This window comes from Cebus imitator, unplaced genomic scaffold (assembly GCF_001604975.1).
Source record: "Cebus imitator isolate Cc_AM_T3 unplaced genomic scaffold, Cebus_imitator-1.0 Scaffold102, whole genome shotgun sequence".
NCBI classification, from domain to species: domain Eukaryota; kingdom Metazoa; phylum Chordata; class Mammalia; order Primates; family Cebidae; genus Cebus; species Cebus imitator.
In genome coordinates this window covers 92,729-103,365 of record NW_016107417.1, presented here as the reverse complement: position 1 = coordinate 103,365, position 10,637 = coordinate 92,729, and positions in this window count along the sequence as shown.

Here is a 10,637-nt window from a genome sequence, read left to right as displayed (position 1 = left end):
TCCCCAGCCTCCTAAAAGACACCCCTCAGCTGGGCATGGTGGCTCACGCCTGTAATCCCAGCACTTTGGGATGCTGAAGCGGGTGGATCACCTGAGGTCGGGAGTTCAAGACCAGCCTGAGCAACATGGTGAAACCCCGTCTTTACTAAAAATACAAAAATTAGCCAGGTATGATGGCGCATGCCTATAATCTCAGCGACTCAAGGGGCTGAGGCAGGAGAATTGCTTGAACCCGGGAGGTGGAAGTTGCAGTGAGCCGAGATTGCACCACTGCACTCCAGCCTGGGCAGCAAGAGCAAAACTCCATCTCCAAAAAAAAAAGAAGACCCCCTCACGACAGCCTAGCTCAATAGTCTGCCCCAGGGCACATGTGAAGATGGCAGGAGATGTTTTTGGTTGCCACGCTGTGGGGGGACAGGGAGGCTGTTGCTCCCTCCCTCAGCCTGGCCGCATGTGGAGCAGTGATTTCGGGCACACTCGTGTGCTGTCCCCCACCAGCCTCCCAAATCCCAGGGCGCAGCCTCCCTCTGAAGGCAGGAGCAGGACCGTGGCCGGCTGGGAGCAGCTGGAACTGGGGACACAGGCAGCCTGGGACACACTGGATGCACAAGCGTGGAAAGGGGCCAGGAGGAGGGTCTCCAGCCTTCTGGGGCAGCCTGAAACCAGCAGATGTGGCAATACTGGTTCTGCTCCAGCCCCCCTCCGTGAAGTGCCATTTCTACGCTGCCCTCACTGTACCAAGGGCACAGCTGCGGAGGAGTGTGAGTGCAGGTCTCCCTGCAAGGACGAAAGCAGAGGTCCACCCACTGAGGATGCCCGTCCAGTCCCTCCTGGTCACACCCAGGGGCCAGCTCAGGAGATGCCCTGGCTGGGCATCTAACCGCATCAGGCTCTTGCAGCCACTGAGCTGAAAGCCACCTGGCTCAGGTCCCCAGATGGCACAGAGGCTTCCGTGTGTGCCAGTGATGGCAGAGAAGAGGGTCCTCCGTGCCACCTGGACAGCCGGGGCAGATGCTGCTGCCCAGCTTCATGATCTCTGGTGGGGTAGCCAAGGATGGGTGGTGGGGTGCGCTTCTCTCTACACATCAGCCCTAAAAGGCTAAGACATGGGTCCTTGAAGTCACACCTCTCCTCAGAGACCCGCCATGGCTCCCTAGTGCCACAGGAGCATTCGGCCTCCCCACATGATGGCCTGAGCTCCCGCAGCCCCTCACGCTTCCCTCCCACTTCCCACAGAGCCCTCTGTGAAAGGCCAGGTCATCTTTCAGACAAGCCAGACCCATTTGCAGGGTCTGAGCTTATACAATGTGGGGGGTCTCTTTAAGAATAAGAATACAGGCCTTGCACGGTGGCTCACGCCTGTAATCCCAGCACTTTGGGGAGCTGAGGTGGGTGAATAGCTTGAGGTCAGGAGTTCGAGGCCAGCCTGACCAACATGGTAAAACCCCCATCTCTACTAAAAATACAAAAATTAGCCAGGGGCGGTGGTGCACTCTTGTAACCTCAGCTACTTGGGAGGCCGAGGCAGAGAATTGTTTGAACCTGGGGGACAGAGCAAGACTCCGTCTCAAAAAAAAAAAAAAAGAATATAAAATAACTAAGGCAAAGAGACAAACATAGGCACAGGAGTGAGTATTGCTTAGACTGATAAATGAAGCCACAGCAAATTACAGGTTTTAAACAGCCAATTAGTATCCGCAACATTACAGAATGTGGAAAATCACAGGTCTCCTCAGCCGCCTGCCTCACTGTACAGTGCCCATGTCCCGGTATTTTGGAATGTGCACTCATTGTCCATCTCTCACAGACAAGGACTTTGTGTTATGATTTTCTGCAGAGAGATCAGAAAGATGATTGAGCCTTTTCTCCTCCAAGACTAATGTGAATTTACTTTTCGTGACTGATGGTGTAGATAAAGCTCCTGAAGCTTCACGACCCCATGCTGGTGACGCTGTGGACATTCTTAGGGTTGGTATCATTCGGGAAAGGCCTCTCCTGAGTTTTTGTGTGTGAGTGTCCACAGTGGGCTGGTTTTAGTGGGAGCTGCAATTCCTGTGCTCCGCAAACAGGAAACATGATGAGTTTTGCTTCATTCAGTTTCCATCTTTTTTTTTTTTTTTTTTTTGAGACGGAGTTTCACTCATGTTACCCAGGCTGGAGTGCAATGGCGCGATCTCGGCTCACCGCAACCTCCGCCTCCTGGGTTCAGGCAATTCTCCTGCCTCAGCCTCCTGAGTAGCTGGGATTACAGGCACGCACCACCATGCCCAGCTAATTTTTTTGTATTTTTAGTAGAGACGGGGTTTCACCATGTTGACCAGGATGGTCTCGATCTCTTGACCTCGTGATCCACCCGCCTCGGCCTCCCAAAGTGCTGGGATTACAGGCTTGAGCCACCGCGCCCGGCCAGTTTCCATCTTTTTTGAAAAGAACGTGCAGAAGTGGGTTTGTGGCTGTGACCCACATGAGTGAGCGTATTCCTGCAGGAAAGCGCTTTTATCTGACCGGGCTCCAGCAGGAGCGGCCCCTCTGCTGACCGTCCACGTGTCTGCTGATTGGAGGAAGTTCCCACGGGCCAGCTTCAGCTCCATCCGTCACCCAGATTTCCAGGCATCTCCACCTCCATAGCTGGATGCTGTGGGATGGCTCATATACCACATCAGGCCACACCTTTCGGCAGCAAGCCCGCAATTCGGCACATTGTCCCTGGACAGGGACATTCCCAGGTGGGGATGACCAGTGGTAAGCTGTCTGCACCATAAGACACCTTGAACCCTATGGATGTACCCACAGTGGTAGATCGAATCATATTCTCTTACAGGACATGCTCAAGTCTGGAAACTCCATGAAAATGTACTCGGCCAATGACCTGAATCAACTTGGAAGCAGATTCACCAACTGGGACTCCGGGAAGGAATGCAGCCCGGCCTGCCCCCGGGTTTTAGACACGCGAGATGCAGGCGGAGGGCTGATGAGCCCTGCTGCGCCCAGACTTCTGGCTTGCAGCAGTGGTGAGATCATAAATGGGCAAAGTTTTATGGTGGGGAAAATCTCTTAAAGCCTAGCCCCAGTCCCTGGGAATGTGGCCTTTTTGGAACAGGGTCTTTGCAGAGGTCATCGAATTAAGAAGAGGTTGGACCATATTGTGGGGGTGGGTGTTAAATCCACGGCTGGTGTCCTCCTTTTTTTTTTTTTTTGAGTCACAGTCTCACTCGGCCACCCAGGCTGGAGTGCAGTGGTGCGATCTCGGCTCACTGCAACCTCTGCCTCCTGGGTTTAAGCAATTCTCTGCCTCAGCCTCCCGAGTAGCTGGGACTATAGGTGCGTGCCGCCATGCCCAGCTAATGTTTTGTATTTTTAGTAGAGATGGGGTTTCACCATGTTGGCCAGGCTGGTCTCAAACTCCTGACCTCGTGATCCACCCGCCTCGGCCTCCCAAAGTGCTGGGATTATAGTCGTGAGCCACCACACCTGGCTCAACCTGTGTCCTTCTAAGAGGAAACATGGATTTAGGAACACAAAGACACAGACACAGGCAGAGGGGAGAAGACCAGGGGAACAGGCAGAGACTGAGTGAGGTGGCCACTGCCGTGGAGCGCCAGGCACTGCCACCAGCAGAAGGAGGAAGAGGCAGGATGCACCCTCCCCGCGGGCTCCTTGGTTGTGACCTTCTGGCCTCCAGAAGGTGGGGAAATAGATGGCTGTGGCTTTAAGCCACACAGTTTGCGGCCATCTGTTGTAGTAGCCACAGAAAACGTCACTCACCCCCCAATCCACACTAAAGATGTCCCCAGCTCCACCTCCCCTCAGCCAGATCCCACGGGTGTCTGAGGCCCCCAGCACCGTGGCAGCAGAGGGGACTTGAGCCTCAGAGTGCAGCCGGCCCACATCCCTCACCGTCCACAAATTTTAAATGATCATGTGGTCATTTAAGGACCCTTTCAGAAGGTGTGTGTGCAAGGGAGGGGCCCTAAAAATTGAGATCTCTCCGGCCAGGCGCAGTGGCGCACGCCTGTAATCCCAGCATTTTGGGAGGCCGAGGCGGGCGGATCACGAGGTCAGGAGGTAGAGACCATCCTGGCTAACATGGTGAAACCCCATCTCTACTAAAAACACATAAAAAAAATGCCGGGCATGGTGGGGGGCACCTGTAGTCCCAGGTACCTGGGAGGCTGAGGCAGGAGAATTGCTTGAGCCCAGGAGACAGAGGTTGCAGTGAGCCAAGATCGCACCACTGCACTCCAGCCTGGGCGACAGAGCAAGACTCCATCTCAAAAAAAAAAAAAAAAAAGAGGTATCTTAGCCTTCAGGGAAATTGCCCATCTTTAGAGCTTGGCTTAAGCCCCCCACCCTTCCCTGGGGGGCCTCGGTTCTGGCCCTCTGTGTCTGTCTCTTGGCGCTGTGACCTGAGCTGGCTTGTAGGACCCGCGCTTGGCCTCCCCGAGCCTGGCCTGTCCCTTCCCCTGGCCCGGGGTTTGGGTCGGTGTTACAGGACCAGGTTAGAGTGCAGGAGTGGTGGCCGCAGAGGGACACCCACAGCCCTTGGGCACAGAACCCCTTCGCTTCCTCCAGGACGCCTGGAACAAGGGAGTTCCCTGGCAGAGCTCGTCATCAGAATCTCCCGGGGGTGCTCAAGGGGCGCGGGCCCATTCTGCTAAGTCAGGGGCAGGGAATGTGGCTCTGAAACCCCCCAGTGGCAGGCTGGGGCAGCTGTCAGGGGCCCTGCTCACGGCTGGTTGTCAGAGAGGGGACCCCTCCCTGTGGTGTGCCTGCTGGAGGATGGACCAGAGGCTGGAGGTGCCCAGGAGAACGTGCCACTGGGACGCTCCCTAGGATGGGTCCCGGAGACCCTCCCTGCACATGGTTGGACCTCCGGACAAGGGCACAAGCACCTCCTCTCCCAGAGCCAGAGCCAGCTGCGGGGTGAGCCAGCTCTGAGCTGCAGCGGCTGCCTCACTGTGGGATGTGGGTTGTAGAGGCCAGGCACGTCCCCAAAACCCAATGGGTTCAGCCAGCCAGTCTGTGCCACACCTCCGAGACCCTCAGTGGCTCCTACTGGCCAGCAGGTCAGCCGATAAAGGCTGACACCACAGCTCTTCCTACTCCAGCCCTGACCGAGTGTCTGGCTTCATCTCCACTTGGCTGGAAGCATCCGCAAATGTGCCAGGGTCAAGCCAGGAGAGAAGGATCAGGTGGTCTTCAGGTTGTTCTCGTGTAAAATCCTGTAAACATGGCCAGGAGCACGTGACTCTGATAGCTACAGATACACCCTTGATTCCGTAACTGGAGAAAGAGGCCGGAAGAGGAATAGTCAGGAGGCAATAAGTACGGACATGAGGCAGGGGAAAGGCAGGAGGGGAAGAAAGAGAAGGGAGAGAAAGAGGCATGGTGGGAGGGAAGGCAGCCAGCTTGCAGGGAAAGTGGCAGAGGTAGAAACTGAGGCAGGATCAGAGGGAGGCTGAAAAAGGGGAGGGAGACAGAGAAGAGAGACCCAGAGGAGCAGACAGGGATGCAGGCTGGGGAGGACAGAGGGGAAGAACCCTTCATGGCCAAGCATGAATCCAGAGCCAAACTGAGAAAGCTACGGCCTGTGGGCCAAACTGGCCCCCTGCTTGTTTTCATAAATAAAGTTTTATTGGCACAGGGCCACACTTGTTCATTTCCATGTTGTCTGTGGTTACTTTCACGTAGAGTTAAGTAGTTTGACAGTTTCCTTTCTGGAAAATGTTTGCTGACCTTTGGTTCACACCCATCTGGTCTTTGCTTCCGGGACAGCCCACTCTTTGGAGCTCACTAGGGAATCAAAGACCTAAGCCCTTAGCCAGATCCAGGCCTGGGATGGGGAGGTGGCCGCCTGACGATCACACACCCGCTGGCCTCAGGTGGCCCCAAGACCCCTTGTCACACGGTCCCTTCTGTGTATAAAATAACATCACAGCTCTGAGGCAAGCTCTTGCGCAGTCTCCCGTGAACTGGGCTCCACACGGAAGGGTCATTCTCCAGAGTGTTCTCCGCTCAGGTTCTGAAATCTGACGAATATTCTCAAAATGTGATTTTCATCGCTTCAAGTGAGACCCAAATCTTGTTAGGTGACGCCAAAGCGAATTCAAATAAAAAACTCCATTTGCCTTTAACGTTTTCAAATATTAAAGTTATCAACAGAAAGGCAAGTAAAGAAATAAAAGTGCAAATGAGACGGGGGAGAATGGCCGGCAGGCATGGGCGGTGTCTCGCCCAGCACGTGGACTTGGCCCGTGGGACGTCAGGTTTGCCGGTACTGCCTGCGAGTTCCGGACACCATGGGAGAGTCTGGGCTCAGAGCCAAAGGCAGGGGCTCACAGCTCCACTACACACACATCAGATAACAACAAGATCTGACCGCAGAAACCCTGCTCCCAGGGGCGCCGCTTTACCCTGTGTTCAGGGAAAGCAGTCATCAGCCCATCAGTTTCAAAAGGCCCAAATTACCAGTAATTTCAGCCTAAATTAGGCCATTATGTGCTTGCCGCCTGGGTTCCTTCTCCTTGATGAAAAGCAAGGTAATGAGCGGTAACCTTCTCTCCGGGCAGATGGGTGGGGCTGGGTGAGGACGGGGTCCCTGAGCCAAGGCCCCCCACCTCTCTTTTTGGAGGGCAGGGGTTGGTGCTCTGCCCACGGTGACTTTGGGCAGGGGCTGGAAGCTCTGACCTGCGTCGGCCCTCAGGCCCCAGGCGGTGGCTCCAGGAGGACTTCAGAGGACCAGCGCTCAGTGGGAGAGGCTCTCAGGGCCCCGATGGACCCACACTGCCCTCTCTGGGTTCCCTGGGTGGGATTACAGTGCCGGCATCTGTGTTCCCAGGAGGGCTTTGGAGGTGGAGGCAGAAGCACAGGGGCCGGGGAAGCTCATAGCCAGGTGTCACCGAATGTGTGTCCTCCAAGTACTTTTTTTTTGAGACGGGGTTTTGCTCTGTTGCCCAGGCTGGAGTGCGGTGGCACAATCACAGCTCACTGCAGCCGTGACCTCCCAAGCTCAAGTGATCCTCCCACCTCAGCCTCCTAAGTGGCTGGGACCACGGGTGCACCACCACGCCCAGCTAATTTGTTTTTATTTATTTATTTTTGAGACGGAGTCTTGCTCTGTGGCCAGGCTGGCGTGCAATGGCGCGATCTCAGCTCACTACAACCTTTGCCTCCTGGGTTCAAGCGATTCTCCTGCCTCAGCCCCCCGAGTAGCTGGGACTACAGGCACCCACCACCACGCCCGGCTAATTTTTTTGTATTTTAGTAGAGGTGGGTTTCACCATGGTGGCCAGGATGGTCTTGATCTCCAGACCTTGTGATCCACCCGCCTCAGCCCCCCACAGCGCTGGGATTACAGGTGTGAGCCACCCCACCTGGTTCCCAAAACTCCTCAGAGCCCTGCCCTCCAGTGTGATGGTGTAGGCGGTGGGGCCTCTTGGGAGGTGATCAGGGGTAGATGGGTCAGGAGGGCAGGGCCCTGGTCTGATGGGACTCGTGTCCTTTTGGGTAGAGACTCCAGAGAGTGGTCCCTCCCTCCCTCCGAGACCCCTTGAGCTTGCACAGAGGTCACGTGAGCACACAGCCAGATGGCGGCCCCCACAAGCCAAAAGAAGAGGTCTCAGAATGAGCCGCACCCCGGCTGCCCGCTGAATCCAACTTCCAGCCTCCAGAAGTGTGAGAAATATACATCTGTGGTTTAAGTCCCCCGGCTGAGGGCGTTTGGGATAGCATCCGCACGCTGGGGAAACTGAGGCCCTGGGGCCTCCAGGCCAAAGGCCAGCACCTGGAAGGGCATTGAGGAGAGGGAATGGCATGGGCAAGGGGACAGGGTGGGCAGAGGAAGGCAGGGCCAGAGAGAGCACCGTGGGGTTTTGGAAGACCTTGACGGCCGGGATAAAGGCTCTGACTCTCTTTGTTCTTTGGCAGTGGGAAACCTTGGAAAGTCGTTTTTTAGAGGAAACGTGCAGGGGTGGACAATGCTTTAAGGAACGGGTTCCAGTGCCGCATGCTTTGTTCATGTCACCTGCCTCTGCTGGCACCATTTCCTCACCCACTAGTCAGGATCCTCCATGCGCCGTTGGACTCAGGACCTCCTGAGCAGTTTGCCACCACAGTGCCATTGACATTTGGGGCTGGGTTCTGGCCGGAGGGGGCTGCCCTGTGTGGTATAGGACGTCCACAGCCTCCCTGGTCTCCACCCACTCCATGCAGGAAGCACCTGCCCCAGGTGTGACAACCAGTGACGTCTCCAGACCTGGCCATATGCCCCAGGGACAACCTCCCGATGGAGAATTCCTGCATTAGAGGCTGAGAGCCAGGCCATCGGACGTGCTTTTGAAGGCCCAGCGTCTCAGCCTAAGGGGGTGCTCAGGCTCGGGCGGGGGCCCTGACCCTGCCGGGGTGGTGCTGGGATGCCCATCCTTGAAGCTTCTCTCGGGTCAAACACCTCCAGCCAAGCTCTCGCCCCAGATTTGCTCCAGGCAGGGGGTTGGTGGGGAGCAGAAGCCCTTCAGCTGAGTGAGACCGGCTGCATTACTGATACCGTGGCTGGAGTCATGGCTGTGCCATGACCAGGTCGCCATGGGAGAGTGAATGAAGAGGGTGGTGGCGGAGACTGGCGTCCATGGAGCGCCCTTCAGGTCCCTGACTATTAGTCAAACACAAGTCAGCCCAAATTCCCTTCCTACCCTGGGGCTGGGGAGGTTGTGGGTCCCTGTTTGACAAGGGCAGTGGCTGGCGCTTTTGCTGGGTGGATGGGTGAGAGGACTCTGTGGCCATCGAAGAGCCTACAGCATCTGAAATATCTGAGTGACACCTGAGATCTCACCTGGGCCATCCATGCCCCCAGGTGGCACAGTGGCAGCCCCGTCCCAGCTGTGGGAACCAATTCAAGCCCTGGGGAATGGGCAACACGGTGACTGTCTTCTGGTCCTGATTCTAATATTTACCCCTACCCTGCCATGGACCCACCTGGAAAAATCAGGGGTTCGTGTGCGAGCAGCCCCCTTGTGCCTTTTGGCTGGGAGGGGAGCTGGGAATCTGGGCTGTGAGGGAAGGTTTCCACCGGCCCCGTGCCCCAGAAGCAAGACCTTGCATGGGACCAATAGCTGCCCAGAGACGCTCAGCCTTGAGCTGGGGCTCAAGGCTTCAAGATGAGCTGTTGTATGGGGGCTGTCCCGGCTCCTGGAAGCCTCAGCTCTTCCCACAACTTGTGTCCTGGGCCAGAGTGCTTGGGGCTTGCTCTCTGTAACTCACCCAAGTCTGTAACAAGGGAAGCGACCCTGTGGTCCACTGGGCTTTCCTTCTGATGCATGGGAGGTGACTTTCTCTGCAAAGGAAGGAACTTACCAGTAAGAAACAGAAGGCGGAGGGAAGTCTCTCCTCACTTCATTGTGTTTTCAGCAGATTGGATTTTTGGTTTTGTTTTATGAAAAGTTCATTTGTGATCTATTATTCAATTAGGAAGCTCGCCAGGCATGGTGATGCTTTTTTAAAAAGGGCAGAGATAACCTAATAAGTCAAATTCAATTTGGGGAACTGGAGTCTGTACGTTTTCCAGAGTAATTGACCTGCCCATGTGGCTGAGATCCAGAGGGAGGTGAGGATGGAGGGAGATGTGAGTCGTGGTCCAGGTCCGGGCAAGGGGGAGGCTGCAGGGGAGTGGGACGCCCAGCAGGTGCCCCCAAGCCTGTGCAGGAACAGGAGAGACAGTGTCACTGACTGTATCACCACCCAGTGGATTTTTTTTCTTGCCCACTCCCCAGATAAAGCTGGTTTATCAAGATGGGGAATTGCAATGGAGAAAGTGTTTAATACATGCAGAGCTGGCCGAACGAGAGACTGAGGTTTTAGTATTCCTCAAATCTGCCTCCCTGAAAATACAAAGGATAGGGTTTTTCAAGGATAGTTTGGCAGCAGGGGGCTAGGGAGTGGGTGCTGCTGATTGGCTGGGGCTGCAATCACAGGAGTGTGGAAAACAGTTCCTATGCGCCGAATATCCCTGGTTATCTTCTTGGCGGGGCCACAGGACTGTTGGAGTCCAGAGTCTCCGGTCCAGTGAAGCCATCTTGTGGTCAGAAAAACCACTAAAAGACACCTCCAAACACCAGGTTTAGATTCTACAACGGTGACGTTATTTACAGGAGTGGAGAAGTTGCAAATCTTGTGACCTCCCGAATGATGGCTGGTGATTCCTGCAACTACCTACATCTCAGCAGAACTCAGGCCCCTCATACTCCTAACCTTGTAGCCTTTTATTAATTGTATAAAGATGATTTAGTTTGGGGAAGGGCTATTATCATTTAAACTAAGTTGAGAATACATGCTTGGTGCCGTAAAGAAAAATTCGCACTGAGACAAAGGATCTTTCAGCAACACAATTTTTACTTCCTGGACTGCAGGAAGGGTACCCTCGCTAGCCATCTTGCCACAAGAATACAATGAACAAAGGAAAACACACCAATTCATCCCTCACGCATTTGGGGTCGTCCTTACTGCTGTGTCTGATCTCCATTGGCTGGAGCCAGACCTCACAATCCACGCTAAAACCTGATTGGTTACAACTTAAAACTTTTCTTTTTTTTTTTTTTTTTTTTTTTTTTTTTTTTTTTTTTTTTTTTTTTTTTTTTTTTTTTTTT